The sequence below is a fragment of the Nerophis lumbriciformis genome, linkage group LG04, assembly GCF_033978685.3.
Source record: "Nerophis lumbriciformis linkage group LG04, RoL_Nlum_v2.1, whole genome shotgun sequence".
In the NCBI taxonomy this organism is placed as follows: domain Eukaryota; kingdom Metazoa; phylum Chordata; class Actinopteri; order Syngnathiformes; family Syngnathidae; genus Nerophis; species Nerophis lumbriciformis.
This window is the reverse complement of record NC_084551.2, coordinates 66065001-66081428: the sequence shown is the minus strand read 5'-3', so window position 1 is coordinate 66081428 and position 16428 is coordinate 66065001. Positions and strand designations below refer to the sequence as shown.

General features: G+C 37.8%; 1 protein-coding gene across 1 annotated transcript in view; it reads left to right on the top strand.

Annotated features, from left to right (window-relative positions):
* The window catches only part of ctps1b (CTP synthase 1b), a 57933-nt gene that overhangs the window by 38861 nt on the left and 2644 nt on the right, over positions 1 to 16428 (top strand). The gene's annotated exons all lie outside the window — the stretch shown is intronic.

The following is a 16428-nucleotide window of genomic DNA, read 5'->3' as shown; positions in this document are numbered from 1 at the left end:
GAAATAAATTGGCGGCAAACTCCGTAGCTTGCTAGCTTGTTTGCGCTGGCTTTCGGAGACTCTTATTTTGAAAGCGCGGCGCGATGGAGCGGCACTTTTATTGTGAAGACAGGAACTGTGCAGTCAGTCTTTAGGCTTTTGACGGGATGTACGGTTGAAATAAAAAGTAGTCTTTTTTCCTTCACACTTTTGATTGATTGATTGAAACTTTTATTATTAGATTGTACAGTACAGTACATATTTCGTACAATTGACCACTAAATGGCAACACCCCAATACGTTTTTCAACTTGTTTAAGTCAGGTCATGTGACCACCTGGCTCTGTTTGATTGGTCCAACGTCACCAGTGACTGCATCTGATTGGTGGAACGGAGTGAAACGTCACCAGTAAGGCAGGCACTTTGAAGGTCTGTCTGACAGACCAAAACAAACAAAGCGTGCATTAACAGATCGATAAAAATTAGTAGCGAGTAGCGAGCTGAATGTAGATAAAAGTAGCGGAGTAAAAGTAGCGTTTCTTCTTAGGCCGTTTATTGAAATACTCCCACACTTTTGACGACTTTTGGCGTGCTTTTTTCCCCTCGCTCGCACCGCTCGCATCGTCTGCTTTGCGCTCCGCCATGACGGTAGTGTGACGTAAATATGCGACGCGTCGAAGCACAAAAACGGCGTCGACGTATTTACGTAACCGATGACGTCGACGCGTCGTTTCAGCCCTAATAATGTGTTAATTCCACTACTGTATATATCGGTATCGGTTGATATCGGAATCGGTAATTAAGAGTTGGGCAATATCGGAATATCAGATATCGGCAAAAAAGCCATTATCGGACATCTCTAGTAGTAACACATTGCCATGCTCCGGCATTAGTTGTAAACTAGCTACGGAAGAGATATGTTAGCAACTGCGTCAACATCTTAATGGCCTTTGAGTTTGGTGTCCTATCTCGTTGTGTTGGGGATTACAATCTGTGCTGACTGAAAAACATACAGAATCATATTTCACGTTTTGTTTGTACACCGCTAGCTCAATAGTGTATCTACTGTAGTTGTACGGTGATATGCTGCTTGTATCACAATCGATATTATAGTGACTCACTCACTGGACAGGTGTGTGTTTGGTCCAGCTGGCCGGGGACGTTTCCAGTTGATTTGGGTAAGCAATCCATTTATTTCCGCATAGCTTGGCTCAAAGTTCCACATTTTCAGCGTCAAGTCACGCCGACCTCACTCTCTCGGCTTCTGTCTGCTCCGTTTCACCCTCGCTTTGTGCTCGCTTCTATAAGCAGTAGTTCATCCTCTGTATATTCAGCTTCCAAAATATACGTTTTGTTTTTTTTAAATGTTGCCTATCATTCACAATCCTTATTACGAACAAAAACATGTTTTTCTTATTTTTTTTTATGCGTTTTAAATAGTAAATAAATGCGATCAAAAGTCAGCTTACAATGGCCAATGTGAGTCACTTTATTCTGCCAAACACTTACATCAGGGGTGCTCACACTTTTTCTGCAGGCGAGCTACTTTTCAATTGATCAAGTCGTGGGGTTCTACCTCATTCATATATATAATTTATATTTACTTATTTATGAAATATATGTTTTTGTTAACAAGTTAAAGGTGTTTAATGATAATGCAAGCATGTTTAACACATATAGTTAATATTGTTAAAACATTAAAGGTGTTTAATGATAATACAAGAATGTTTAATACATATAGTTAATATTGTTAACAAGTTAAAGGTGTTTAAAGATAATACAAGCATGTTTAACACATATAGTTGATATTGTTAACAAGTTAAAGGTGTTTAATGATAATACAAGCATGTTTAACACATAGTTAATATTGTTAATAAATTAAAGGTGTTTAATGATAATACAAGAATGTTTAATACATATAGTTAATATTGTTAACAACTTAAAGGTGTTTAAAGATAATACAAGCATGTTTAACACATATAGTTAATATTGTTAACAAGTTAAAAGTGTTTAAAGATAATACAAGCATGTTTAACACATATAGTTAATATTGTTAAGTTAAAGGTGTTTAAAGATAATACAAGCATGTTTAACCCATATAGTTAATATTGTTAACAAGTTAAAGGTGTTTAAAGATAATACAAGCATGTTTAACACATATAGTTACCGGTAATATTGTTAACAAGTTAAAGGTGTTTAATGATGATACAAGTATGTTTAACACATATAGATTTCTTTCATGAAGACAAGAATACAAGTTGGTGTATTACCTGATTCTGATGACTTGCATTGATTGGAATCAGACAGTGGTGCTGATAACGTCCGCATTTTCGAATGGAGGAGAAAAAAAGTCCTCCTTTCTGTCCAATACCACATGAAAGTGTTTGGTTTTTGGCATCTTATTTGTCCAGCTTCCGTACTCCTTTGTATACACTTTACAAGAAATACATTGACGGCAAACTCCGTAGCTTGCTAGCTTGTGCACGCCAGCTTTCTGAGACTCTTATTTTGTTAGCGCAACTGTGCAGTCGGTCTTTGGAGTTTTGACGACAGGTACGGCGCCAGAGTCTGTTGAAATAAAAGTGTTTCTTGCCTTCCAGTCGGTAATTTTAATGAGCTGGCAGCAGCCAGCGTCATCTCAGAAGACCCTCGGGTGCCGTGAATGTCAATCAAGTGACGAAAGTGACGTCATAGTGACGATTTATGATCGCTCATTTTTAGGACTATTTTTTTAATGCCTGGCTGGTGATCGACCGACACACCCTCCGAGATCGACCGGTAGCTCGCGATCGACGTAATGAGCACCCCTGACTTACATGATGTAAGTATATTTGTAATGTAGTAAAAGGCACATTTACAATAACATTAAATATTTACGTATTTTTCTCATTTTAAGCATACGCGGCACATAAAATTCCAAACCCCATCACGATTTACGCTTCTTTTTTTTTTTACATCACTGATTATTACTTACTACAGACTTTATGAGGGCCAACAAACATGATAAAACATCACTTACTGTACATGGTCTGCTGTCATTAGGATGCCAACTGCTAGTATGTTCATATATTCCCATTTAGATGAAGAATGTCTCATAATCCCCATGAAGAAAAGGGGGGTGCAACCAAGCGTCTTTTTATGTCGTTCTCACCATTTCCGGGTCTAAATTGGCTGTCAAAGTGTACCAACTTGCCGAAATACGTCCTCGTCCTTCTACTTCCAGGTGAGCAACATGATTTATGATCTAGAATAAAACGAGTAAGCAGCTGATCAGTCGATCATGTCAACATTGGCACACAAGCTTGTGATCACGCCGCCGCTATAAATAGTTTGTCTGCATTAGTGCTTATAATGACAATATACAGGTAAAAGCCAGTAAATTAGAGTATTTTGAAAAACTTGATTTATTTCAGTAATTGCATTCAAAAGGTGTAACTTGTACATTATATTTATTCATTGCACACAGACTGATGCATTCAAATGTTTATTTCATTTAATTTTGATGATTTGAAGTGGCAACAAATGAACATCCAAAATTCCGTGTGTCACAAAATTAGAATATTACTTAAGGCTAATACAAAAAAGGGATTTTTAGAAATGTTGGCCAACTGAAAAGTATGAAAATGAAAAAATGAGCATGTACAATACTCAATACTTGGTTGGAGCTCCTTTTGCCTCAATTACTGCGTTAATGCGGCGTGGCATGGAGTCGATGAGTTTCTGGCACTGCTCAGGTGTTATGAGAGCCCAGGTTGCTCTGATAGTGGCCTTCAACTCTTCTGCGTTTTTGGGTCTGGCATTCTGCATCTTCCTTTTCACAATACCCCACAGATTTTCTATGGGGCTAAGGTCAGGGGAGTTGGCGGGCCAATTTAGAACAGAAATACCATGGTCCGTAAACCAGGCACGGGTAGATTTTGCGCTGTGTGCAGGCGCCAAGTCCTGTTGGAACTTGAAATCTCCATCTCCATAGAGCAGGTCAGCAGCAGGAAGCATGAAGTGCTCTAAAACTTGCTGGTAGACGGCTGCGTTGACCCTGGATCTCAGGAAACAGAGTGGACCGACACCAGCAGATGACATGGCACCCCAAACCATCACCCAACCATGCAAATTTTGCATTTCCTTTGGAAATCGAGGTCCCAGAGTCTGGAGGAAGACAGGAGAGGCACAGGATCCACGTTGCCTGAAGTCTAGTGTAAAGTTTCCACCATCAGTGATGGTTTGGGGTGCCATGTCATCTGCTGGTGTCGGTCCACTCTGTTTCCTGAGATCCAGGGTCAACGCAGCCGTCTACCAGCAAGTTTTAGAGCACTTCATGCTTCCTGCTGCTGACCTGCTCTATGGAGATTTCAAGTTCCAACAGGACTTGGCGCCTGCACACAGCGCAAAATCTACCCGTGCCTGGTTTACGGACCATGGTATTTCTGTTCTAAATTGGCCTGCCAACTCCCCTGACCTTAGCCCCATAGAAAATATGTGGGGTATTGTGAAAAGGAAGATGCAGAATGCCAGACCCAAAAACGCAGAAGAGTTGAAGGCCACTATCAGAGCAACCTGGGCTCTCATAACACCTGAGCAGTGCCAGAAACTCATCGACTCCATGCCACGCCGCATTAACGCAGTAATTGAGGCAAAAGGAATTCCAACCAAGTATTGAGTATTGTACATGCTCATATTTTTCATTTTCATACTTTTCAGTTTGCCAACATTTCTAAAAATCCCTTGTTTGTATTAGCCTTAAGTAATATTCTAATTTTGTGACACACGGAATTTTGGATTTTCATTTGTTGCCACTTCAAATCATCAAAATTAAATGAAATAAACATTTGAATGCATCAGTCTGTGTGCAATGAATAAATATAATGTACAAGTTACACCTTTTGAATGCAATTACTGAAATAAATCAAGTTTTTCAAAATATTCTAATTTACTGGCTTTTACCTGTACTTGGTTAATATTCAAGTAATGAAATGTAAATAGAGTATTGTTGGCGCTTTTTGGAGTTTTTTTTATTGGGTTTTATGGGCGGAATAGACAAACTCCCATTTGCTCCGCTGTAAGATTCCTTTTTTTAACAATTATTTACGAGTTAAAATGCTTTTTTTTTTTTTTTTTTTATACATCCGTCATGTCTTTCAGAATGACTGTGAACAAAAAGTGCAGTTCCCCTTTAAGAGGTGAAATAGAAAATTCTAACCGCAAACAAAACATGATCTACTTCAATGCCTTTAATCTGCTGAGCTTGCATGTTCACACTCTCTAAAGCTGAAGTTTAGACTTGTCTTTGCCGTGTTTTGATGGGTCTCTAAATTCCCACTGAACCGTTGCAAAAGCAAAAATACTTTTCTCGGGGGCTTGGGGGGGGGGGAAAGTGAAAGCAAAAATACTTTTCTCGGGGGCAGGGGGAGGGCAGTCAATGCTTTGGCCTCTTGACTTTTGCATCTTAATAGAAACTTTTTAAAAAGGCCATCAACTAAACCCTGCCTCTTGTAGTTGTTCAAACACTACACGCACCACTGTTTGCTTCAGGGTAGCGGCTGTTTAATTGAGTCTTTTTGCAGGCTTATTAATGTGCTATATGAATAAGTTATGTTTTACTTGTTTGCCACTGGGTTAGATTTGATTATTAAGACATTTTTGGTGTGCTGTTTTATTTGAACCACATTATCAACTGCCCTAGTTTGTAAAGCACTCTTTTGCTTTCATCCACTTAGTTGCATACATGAATGCACGAGGCAAGGTGAGATACATTGTAGTTGTCTTTTAACCTTCATTTACACATTGAGGGAGATTTAAAAAAGAGAAAAAACAAAAGTGTACATAAAAGAGGCGAATAAGACTTAATTTCCCTTAACAGCTGTAATTAGAATAGTTCTTGGATTGTGATGCATGCCAGTGATGGGAAGCACGATTTACTTTACCGGGTCGAGTTCTTATAAGTCACTAGGGATGTCCCGATCCGATATTTGCCAAAAATTGCGTATCGGCAAGGCATGGGAAAATGCCGATCCAGATCCAGTTTTAAAAAAAAACCTCCGGTCCGTGTTTTCCAACGCACCTATTTAAATAATACATTCCACTTTTCTGCTGCTCCGTAATTTCCGTTCCGCATTTTCCAGCACACCTTCAACACATCCACAATTCTCACGCAGTTGCTTTTAGCTGCTGGCACTACACGACAGGCTCTTCTCACTCTTTCCTGTGTCTCCCTCTCACAGACAGCGAGCGCACCTTCTTACACACGTCACATACTGTCACGTCATACGTCACATACGTATACGTCCTCTCCCAGCAGAGAGTGAGGTAGCGGCATGGCTAACGTTAGCTGTGATGCTAGCGCAGCCGCTAAGGTGCGCGCCTGCTCAAGCGTCCTCTGCGCACGGCAAATCTATGCCACGCACAAAATCAAATAAAAATAAAAATAAGCGCATAACAATTTTCGACACACGGACACGACAGAGACAACAGTTTTCGTCATCATTGTTCAAATATTGTGACGTCTGTCGAGACGCTTATCTCCATTCGGTGCCACACGTCCACACCATCAAAATGCCGAGGCAGGCAAAAATTACCACATCAACACCGTATGAAAAAATTAGTGATTTTTTTAGTTGTGATTTCCTCCTCTGCGTGAAAGTTTAAAAGTAGCATATATTAATGCAGTATGAAGAAGAATGTTTTAATGTAGACATGCAAGCCTTGAATGAACATTTTGAAAATCAAGACTACATTTCCTGCAAATGGGTGCATTTCTACCCTATATTTTAACTTTAGATTTATTCTCATATCAAACTCTTTTGGCTGTCTTTTTGACACTTACATCCGGCGCCCCCCTCCACACCCTGGATTATAAATAATGTAAATAATTCAATGTGATTATCTTGTGTGATGACTGTATTATGATGATAGTATATATCTGATAGTATATATCTGTATCATGAATCAATTTAAGTGGACCCCGACTTAAACAAGTTGAAAAACTTATTGGGGTGTTACTATTTAGTGGTCAATTGTACGGAATATGTACTGTACTGTGCAATCTACTAATAAAAGTCTCAATCAATCAATCAAAACACATAGAATCATCATACTGCTGTGATTATATGCATCAAGTGTTCATTCAAGGCTAAGGCAAAATATCAAATATATATTGTGTATCGCAATATGGCCTTAAAATATCGCAATATTAAAAAAGGCCATATCACCCAGCCCTAGTTCAATGATGCCATTTCTGTTTGTCATGTATAATTTTGTCTATTTTGTGTTTATCCTTGAATAAACAGGTCAGTTTCTTGTTACCAACCATTGTGTATTATTCAAACTCCCCTAATTCAGCTGGCTAGTTGTTATCAAGAGTACTAAAACCCTTTTCAACATGATTCTGACAACTAAGTACCGTATTTTCCGCACCATAAGCCGCCCTGGGTTATAAGCCGCGCCTTCAATGAACGGCATATTTCAAAACTTTGTCCACCTATAAGTCGCCCCGTGTTGTAAGCCGCATCTAACTGCGCTAAAGGGAATGTCAAAAAAACAGTCAGATAGGTCAGTCAAACTTTAATAATATATTAAAAACCAGCGTTCTAACAACTCTGTTCACTCCCAAAATGTACGGTAATGTGCAAATGTGCAATCACAAACATAGTAAAATTCAAAATAGTGCAGAGCAATAGCAACATAATGTTGCTCGAACGTTAATGTCACAACACACAAAATAAACATAACACTCACTTTCTGAAGTTATTCTTCATTCATAAATCCCTCGAATTCTTCTCCTTCGGTGTCCGAATTAAAAAGTTGGGCGAATACAGGATCCAAAATGGCCGGCTCCGTCTCGTCGGAGTCAGTGTTGCTGTTGTTGTCCAGCAGTTCTGTGAATCCTGCCTTCCGGAAAGTTCGGACCACAGTTGTGACCGAAATATCCGCCCAGGCATTTACGATCCACTGGCAGATGTTGGCGTATGTCGTCCGGCGCTGTCTCCCTGTCTTAGTGAAGGTGTGTTCGCCTTCGGTCATCCATTGTTCCCACGCCGTTCGCAGTCGTGCTTTAAATGCCCTGTTGACACCAATATCGAGCGGTTGGAGTTCTTTGGTTAATCCACCCGGAATGACGGCGAGTGTTGTATTTGTGTGCTTCACTTGTTTTTTGACACCATCTGTGATGTAAGTTTAAATTCTGCGTTATACGCGTGTCGCTTAGTAGGAGCCATTTTGTGGTCTTTACAGATGTAAACACACAAAGGAAATGAAACGTAATACCCGCGCGCTTCTTCTTCTACGGGGGCGGGTGGTTGCTTACCGTAGAAGAAGAAGCGCTTCCTCTTCTACGGGGGCGGGTGCTTACCTTGGCAGTTGCTTACCATAGAAGAAGAAGCGCTTCCTCTTCTACGGGGAAAAAAGATGGCGGCTGTTTACCGTAGTTGCGAGACCGAAACTTTATGAAAATAAATATTTATATTAATCCACATATAAGGCGCACCGGGTTATAAGCCGCACTGTCAGCTTTTGTGAAAATTTGTGGTTTTTAGGTGCGGCTTATAGTGCGGAAAATACGGTAGGCTAAATAACTTTAAACTTTAATACATGCTCGGATAGGCCAGTATCGGTCAGTATCGGTATCGGTCAGTATCGGTATCGGATCGGAAGTGCAAAAACCTGGATCGGGACATCCCTCTAAGTCACTTACTAAACCGACCTGAACACACCAAAAAAGCACCAACAACATAGCACTTCCTGCTTACGGCGAGTGAGGCTGGATTCAGAAATATGAATATTGACAAGCAAGTAGGGATGTTCGATAATATCGGACTGACGATATTATCGGCCGATAAATGCTTTAAAATGTAATATCGGAAATTTTCGGTATCGGTTTCAAAAAGTAAAATGTATGACTATTTTAAAACGCCGCTGTGTACACGGACGTAGGGAGAAGTACAGAGCGCCAATAAACCTTGAAGGCACTGCCTTTTGCGTACCGGCACAGTCACATAATATCTACGACTTTTCACACACACACACGAGTGAATGCAATTCATACTTGATCAATAGCCATACAGGTCACACTGAGGGTGGCCGTATAAACAACTTTAACACTGTTACAAATATGCGCCACACTGTGAACCCACACCAAACAAGAATGACAAACACATTTCGGGAGAACATCCGCACCGGAACACAACATAAACACAACAGAACAAATACCCAGAACCCCTTGCAGCACTAACTCTTCCGGGACGCTACAATATACACCTCCTCCCCCCACCTCAACCTCCTAATGCTCTCTCAGGGAGAGCATGTCCCAAATTCCAAGCTGCTGTTTTGAGGCATGTTAAAAAAAAATAATGCACTTTGTGACTTCAATAATAAATATGGCAGTGCCATGTTGGCACTTTTTTTCCCCATAACTTGAGTTGATTTATTTTGTTTATTCAAACTAACAATTTCCCAAGTTCCAAAAATTCCCAGTTTTTAGGAACATTTTCCCCACTCAAAATGAATTATCAATTTTTCAAACTTCCACAATTCCCACACTTTTCAACCGATTTCAAACCTTTATACCTTCAACACATTCAATACATCCTGGAAATTGAAACAACCATTTTTCCACGTTCAACAAATTTCCTGGAATTTCTGTTTTTTCCCCAACTTTTTCTTTTTTTTAGAGCTATGACTCCGTTCACATTTTTTAACCTATTCAAACAGTTTCCCAATTTCCCAAAATTCCCAGATTTCCTAAAATTCCCAGTTTTTAGGAACATTTTCCCCACTCAAAATGAATTATCCATTTTTCAAACTTCCACAATTCCCACACTTTTCAACCGATTCAAACCTTTATACCTTCAACACATTCAATACATCCTGGAAATTGAAACAACCATTTTTCCACGTTCAACAAATTTCCTGGAATTTCTGTTTTTTCCCCAACTTTTTCTTTTTTTTTAGAGCTATGACTCCGTTCACATTTTTTAACCTATTCAAACAGTTTCCCAATTTCCCCAAATTCCCAGATTTCCTAAAATTCCCAGTTTTTAGGAACATCTTCCCCATTCAAAATGAATTATCAATTTTTCAAACTTCCACAATTCCCACACTTTTCAACCGATGCAAACCTTTATACCTTCAACACATTCAATACATCCTGGAAATTGAAACAACCATTTTTCCACGTTCAACAAATTTCCTGGAATTTCTGTTTTTTCCCCAACTTTTTCTTTTTTTAGAGCTATGACTCCGTTCACATTTTTTAACCTATTCAAACAGTTTCCCAATTTCCCAAAATTCCCAGATTTCCTAAAATTCCCAGTTTTTAGGAACATTTTCCCCACTCAAAATGAATTATCAATTTTTCAAACTTCCACAATTCCCACACTTTTCAACCGATTCAAACCTTTATACCTTCAACACATTCAATACATCCTGGAAATTGAAACAACCATTTTTCCACGTTCAACAAATTTCCTGGAATTTCTGTTTTTTTCCCCAACTTTTTCTTTTTTTAGAGCTATGACTCCGTTCACATTTTTTAACCTATTCAAACAGTTTCCCAATTTCCCAAAATTCCCAGATTTCCTAAAATTCCCAGTTTTTAGGAACATTTTCCCCACTCAAAATGAATTATCAATTTTTCAAACTTCCACAATTCCCACACTTTTCAACCGATTTCAAACCTTTATACCTTCAACACATTCAATACATCCTGGAAATTGAAACAACCATTTTTCCACGTTCAACAAATTTCCTGGCATTTCTGTTTTTTCCCCAACCTTTTCTTTTTTTAGAGCTATGACTCCGTTCACATTTTTTAACCTATTCAAACAGTTTCCCAATTTCCCAAAATTCCCAGATTTCCTAAAATTCCCAGTTTTTAGGAACATTTTCCCCACTCAAAATGAATTATCAATTTTTCAAACTTCCACAATTCCCACACTTTTCAACCGATTCAAACCTTTATACCTTCAACACATTCAATACATCCTGGAAATTGAAACAACCATTTTTCCACGTTCAACAAATTTCCTGGAATTTCTGTTTTTTCCCCAACTTTTTCTTTTTTTTAGAGCTATGACTCCGTTCACATTTTTTAACCTATTCAAACAGTTTCCCAATTTCCCAAAATTCCCAGATTTCCTAAAATTCCCAGTTTTTAGGAACATTTTCCCCACTCAAAATTAATTATAAATTTTTCAAACTTCCACAATTCCCACACTTTTCAACCGATTTCAAACCTTTATACCTTCAACACATTCAATACATCCTGGAAATTGAAACAACCATTTTTCCACGTTCAACAAATTTCCTGGAATTTCTGTTTTTTCCCCAACTTTTTCTTTTTTTAGAGAGCTATGACTCCGTTCACATTTTTTAACCTATTCAAAGAGTTTCCCAATTTCCCAAAATTCCCAGATTTCCTAAAATTCCCAGTTTTTAGGAACATTTTCCCCACTCAAAATGAATTATCAATTTTTCAAACTTCCACAATTCCCACACTTTTCAACCGATTTCAAACCTTTATACCTTCAACACATTCAATACATCCTGGAAATTGAAACAACCATTTTTCCACGTTCAACAAATTTCCTGGAATTTCTGTTTTTTCCTCAACTTTTTCTTTTTTTTTAGAGCTATGACTCCGTTCACATTTTTTAACCTATTCAAACAGTTTCCCAATTTCCCAAAATTCCCAGATTTCCTAAAATTCCCAGTTTTTAGGAACATTTTCCCCACTCAAAATGAATTATCAATTTTTCAAACTTCCACAATTTTTTCCATAACTTGAGTTGATTTATTTTGGAAAACCTTGTTACATTGTTTAATGCATCCAGCGGGGCATCACAACAAAATTAGGCATAATAATGTGTTAATTCCACGACTGTATACCTGTATATCGTATCGGTTGATATCGGTAATTAAGGTTTGGACAATATCGGAATATTGGATATCGGCAAAAAAGCCATTATCGGACATCTCTACAAGCAAGTCATCATTTGGACATAATCTATGTTTTGTAGTGCTGCAAATATCATGACATGTCTTTGTGGATTTTATTTCTTATTTTTGAATGGATTATAGTTATTTTATCGCATGTGATTGTAGTATTTACATTACCAGTCTGTTAAATTTTAATGTCATAAAACTCTATTTAAATTAAAAGGCTTTTTAAAATAATTATTATTTTTATTATTTAAAAAAAATATATTTTTTTTAAAGTACTGGTACAGGCACTGTTTTTAATGGTCTGATTTAGGGCTGCAGCTAACGATTATTTTTCTATCGATTAATTCATAGATTATTTTTTCGATTAATCGGTTAATCCATAGATTATTTTTTCGATTAATCTATAGATTATTTTTCCTTTTACCAATTATTTTTTTTATTTAAAATGAAGAGGAAAAAATAAATGTAGCCCAGTTTTTTCAAAAGGCATGGCTTTTATTTACAAAAAACAAAGTATGGCCACTATGTCAACATTGACAACAACATGACAAAATATTCTGTAACAATGTAAACATTTAAAACTTTTAACATTTAACAAAATTAAAAGTAGCTTATTTGCTTTTTAATGTGCAAATATAAAAGTAAACATCCAGTGCAAATCTTAATATTCTGGAATAGTATAAGCATTTAAAAAGTAAAAGTATTGCTTATTTTGCTTTAAAATGTGCAAAAATAAAGATAAACATCCAATACAAAAAAGTGCAAAACGGAAATATTCTGTAACAAGTGTAAACATTTCAACAAAAGTAAAAGTATTGCTTATTTGCTAAAATGTGCAAAAATAAAGCTAAACATCCAATACAAAAAAGTGTACAGTGTAAACATTTCAACAAAAGTAAAAGTATTGCTTATTTTGCTTAATAACACAACAATGATAGTATGATTAAAGTGAAAGTTAATTGTTGGTTTGTACATAGTATATGTAACTGTTAATGTTGTAAAAGGTATTTGCATAACTAATTAACGTTAGCGTTTGTGACACGTCTTGTGCCGTGGGGTTCTTTCAGGACCGACAGACTGAACGCCAGACGGCTTTGCCAGGTTTACAATCTTTTAATTTTACACAAAGTCTTTTCTCTTCCAACTCTTTTCTCTTTCTTTCCTCGCTTTTCAGCTCCTCTTCCTCGCTCGCTCGTCGTCCCCTGTCTCTTGCGGCGTCGCTCCCGGCGCGCCCCGCCTCGCCGCTCGCTCGCCGCCGCCGCCTCTCCACAGCGTTAAAGAGGAGCGCGTCTTTGTAAACACTGAACAGGCACGCCAAACGCGCCTCTCAGAGCAAACGGTGCTTTAGTTTATGAATTTACAACGCAGATACAAATGACACATTCATGTTTTTGTGTAATAATGACAACGTATACGCACGCGGACAAATGACTTGTTGATGGTGATGGCAAGAACGCTGTCGGGGGTTTTCTTTTCAAATGTTCGTTCATAGCCGTTGTGCTGCTATGATAGGCCATTTCCGCTCGACACAGTGTGCATACAACAACATTATTAGGCCGTTTATTGAAATACTCCCACACTTTTGACAACTTTTGGCGTGCTTTTTTCCCCTCGCTCGCATCGTCTGCTTTGCGCTCCGCCATGACAGTAGTGTGACGTAAATATGCGACGCGCCGACGCACAAAAACGGCGTCGACGTATTTACGTAACCGATGACGTCGACGCGTCGTTTCAGCCTTAGTCTGATTTGGTACCAGTATTGGTTCAAATGTACACCATACCCATCCATAGTCACAATGCGGATGCACAGAAAGGATTTTCGCACAAGCTAGTGGTAGCAGTGGTGAGTAAGTGAATGACTTAAGAGACGAGTATACTGTTCAGTTAAAAAAAAAAAAAAATTGCATGTTTTGAAAGACTCTCTGAATCGCACATTCAGAAACAGTCATGTTTGATCACAGGCTATTAACTCAAAGTTCAGCCTTTAAAGAGCTCTTACTGTTTCGAGTGGTGTAGAAGCGTAATCGCTCAGATAAAGACCTCCACTACGTGTCAGCAATTCCACTTCAAATGTGAAACTAATATGTGATATAAACTCATTCCATGCAAAGTGAGCTATGTCAAGTCTTTACTATAATTTTGATGATCATTTACAGTTTTTAAAAACACCATTTTTTTCTAAGATATTTTACTTAAGTTTTCATAAGCTATTAGCCTTTGTGGGGCGGTATAGCTCGGTTGGTAGAGTGGCCGTGCCTGCAACTTGAGGGTTGCAGGTTCGATCTCCGCTTCCGCCATCCTAGTCACTGCCGTTGTGTCCTTGGGCAAGACACTTTACCCACCTGCTCCCAGTGCCACCCACACTGCTTTAAATGTAACTTAGATATTGGGTTTCACTATGTAAAGCGCTTTGAGTCACTAGAGAAAAAGCGCTATATAAATATAATTCACTTCACTTCACTAGCCTTTATCAACATGATATCAAAAAAAGGTTTGGAATATCTTTACTTGTATGTTATGAGCCTATATTATGTATTAGTTTTACCATGTAATTGTAGTTGCTGGAATAAACGAACCTCAGCACGATATTCAAATTGTCTGAGTTTCTTCTGTATACCATTTTTTAAATCCGAATACAAGACGTGGTTAATATTGTTTTTGATTACGATTAAGTCTTCCCTTATACACATTTTATTAATTGTGCGTCTTAGCCAGTCTTGGCGCTAGGAATTGTCAAAGTGGGATCCCAGGCACCCCATCATGGCATAACAATGGTGTCCCACTGTACATTTTTGGGGTCCCACTTTTTTGTAACCATTTTGAAAACAAATGATGAACGTATGCATCATCCTGTTGTATCTCACATTGTGTTTTGGAAAAAGGTTGTCATAAACGGTAAAGGGTATTCTAGTAGAATATGCAGAGATGAGATGTGTCAGTATCAAAATATTACTTGAAATCCATTTTTGGCAGCAGCAAAGTGGTCGTTTGGGTAGATTTGAGCTTTGTAAAGGCTATTTTGATAATAAACAGTACAGTAGGTACTTCATTTTCATATATGTAATGCTCGTTAAGGCATACCTGCCAACTACTCCGGTTTTCCCGTAATTAGTACGGTTTTCATCAACCTATTCCGGGTTACGGTTGCAGTGATTAAAAAAAACGGTTTTTCATTAATTAAATTTTTTATTTTTTTTTGTTTTATTCACGAAATCGCGTAACAACAATGACAATCGACACTGCTTCCCGTAACTTCCTATCGAGCCATTCCAAATGCCATGCGCGAGGCTATTTATAGCACCGCTGCCAAGCACGAGGCCATTGTTTCCAAACCAGCGAACGATCATGGAATCAGCCGGAGAAAAATCGCAAACGAGTCTTAAACCGAAAAGAAAACTGCAGTCATTCCGTGAAGAATATTCAAAAGCCTATCCGGGAATAATTATCCGTTCCAAAAAGGGTGAAAACTACGCGAATTGCACCTTGTGCAGACAAGATTTTTTCGATCGGACACGGAGGAATTAGCGATGTAAAAGACCACGTTGGGACAAAAAAACACAAGTCTAATGCCGTTGCTAGCGATACAAGTAGAAAACTTTCAACGTTTTTCGTCGCCCAAACAGATTCTTTGGATGTGATAAATGCCGAAGTTTTATTTACGGAGGCATTAATTGAGCATGGACTTCCAATCTGATAGAATAAATTTGGATTTTAGCCACAAAAAGGTAATGACACCAATGTTATCTATTGGAATTGTTTAGTACTGTTATACTGTTAAAAGTGTTTATACTATTTATGCTTTCAAGTCCAAGTTGAAGAAATCTTGTTAAATGTTGACAGCATAACTACCAAAATACAGAAGTATGTCCTTAATATTTTTGCAGTGCTATTTCTGTTGAAAAGTTCAAATGATTACATTAGAGATGTGATGTGCCACTTTTCAAGTGTCTGATGGCTTCAATTAATTTTCATATTTTGAATTCTTTTGAAAGGCTTACAAAAAAACTACATTTGAATTGTAATTCCATGCTATTGACAGGACTATTAATTTTAATGAAGTTAGCTTACCATGTTTACAGTATGATAATTGTGACAGAAATGTGAATTTTAGGCACAGAATATTTTTTACAATTGAACAAGGCAGTAGATTATACAAGCTTGGACAGAAAGTTAATAATGACACCAATTTTTTTTTTTAATGGAATTGTTTAGTACTGTTTTACCATTTATTTACTGTAAAAAGTGTTTATACTGTTTATACTTTCAATTAACAAATTGAAGTCTTGTGAAAGGTTGACAGGATAACTGGCATTAACTGTCAAAATAATTTCAAACTATTGAAGTTAGCTTACAGAATAAACATGTCAATCAACCCATATGATTTTTGCTGTAATATTTTTGTTTTGAAAAGTCACTGTGACTGATAGAAAAGTGATGGTTTTAGCAACATTTTAACCTGTCTGAATGCTAATAATCATTTTGCGTCGGGGGGGGCGAAGCCTGAACCCCCCACCAG